This window comes from Lucilia cuprina, chromosome 6, assembly GCF_022045245.1.
Source record: "Lucilia cuprina isolate Lc7/37 chromosome 6, ASM2204524v1, whole genome shotgun sequence".
In the NCBI taxonomy this organism is placed as follows: domain Eukaryota; kingdom Metazoa; phylum Arthropoda; class Insecta; order Diptera; family Calliphoridae; genus Lucilia; species Lucilia cuprina.
The window spans coordinates 12,742,420-12,743,743 of record NC_060954.1 but is presented as its reverse complement, the minus strand read 5'-3'; the positions used below and the strand labels follow the sequence as shown (position 1 = coordinate 12,743,743).

The following is a 1,324-nucleotide window of genomic DNA, read 5'->3' as shown; positions in this document are numbered from 1 at the left end:
ATAGTCTAGTCTATAGTCTAGTCTATAGTCTAGTCTATAGTGTAGTCTATAGTCTAGTCTATAGTCTAGTCTATAGTCAAGTCTATAGTCTAGTCTATAGTCTAGTCTGTAGTCTTGTCTATAATCTAGTTTATAGTCTAGTACTAGCCTTTAGACTGAACTTAAGAATTGCCCATTGACTAGACAATTCTTAAGTTCTGGGCAATTCTTAAGTTCAGTCTATAGGCTAGTACGCTGTCTGATCAATACTCAAGTCTACTGTCAAGTCTACTTACCGCCTAGTCTTTATTCTTGTGTATAGTAGTGTGTAGTCTTTAGTCTATTCTTGTCTTCAGAGCATTCCATATATAGTCTAGTATATGTTCTGTACTTCAATACCTCAAAAACAGTTCAAATTAGTAATTTTAACACTCACTGTATATACGCGGTATTATATCTTTCGTACCATTATCCATAACATGTTAAGAATTTTCATTTTATATTGTTTATATAATTCCACTTTTCCACTTTGTTCCCTTAATGTAATGTGATAATTTTGCAGGTCATTCGGATGCATTAAAATGTCGTTCCTATCAAAGTGAATGCAGCAGTGGTATGTGTTTGGATATATCGAAATTTTGTGATGGTAAATGGGATTGCAGTAACGATGAAGTTAAATGTGGTATGTAAAGAAAGCCAATATATTTACAATGTTAAAAACTAATTGTATTTTTAAGGAATAGACAACAATTTCCACTTAAAAAATCTTAAAAAATATTTTCATTCAAACTTTTTAAATCATAAATATTAACACGCATTATCTCTATTTCCTGCTCTATGCATTTCCTGTCTCCCTGTATTTTATTTCCTGTCGTTTACTTTGATTGCGCTGAAACTAATGATGTCACTCTGGCCGTGATTATGATGATGATGTCAATGTTCATCCTTTCAGATAACCAAGAAGCTCAGTGTGCCACCTTAAATTGTTCATTCAACTGCAAGTTAACACCCCAGGGTCCCAAATGTTATTGTGCACCCGGCCAGGTGCCAGTCAATGTAACTCAATGTATGGACTTCGATGAGTGTTCTATTGAGGGCATATGTGACCAGCTGTGTCGCAATACGCCAGGTTCCTATGAGTGTTCTTGTGTTTCGGGTTACGTGAAGCAAAAAAATCATTGTTATGCCATTAATGGTAAGTTATTTACTTCATTCGTTACCTTTTATCGGGGTTTAGGTTAAGATAGATAGATAGATAGATAGATAGATAGATAGATAGATAGATAGATAGATAGATAGATAGATAGATAGATAGATAGATAGATAGATAGATAGATAGATAGAT

At 33.8% G+C, this 1,324-nt stretch overlaps 1 protein-coding gene across 1 annotated transcript in view; it reads right to left on the bottom strand.

The window, feature by feature from the left end:
• LOC111688500 (low-density lipoprotein receptor-related protein 1) overlaps positions 1-1,324 on the bottom strand; it is a 110,987-nt gene that overhangs the window by 22,911 nt on the left and 86,752 nt on the right. The window lies entirely within an intron of this gene.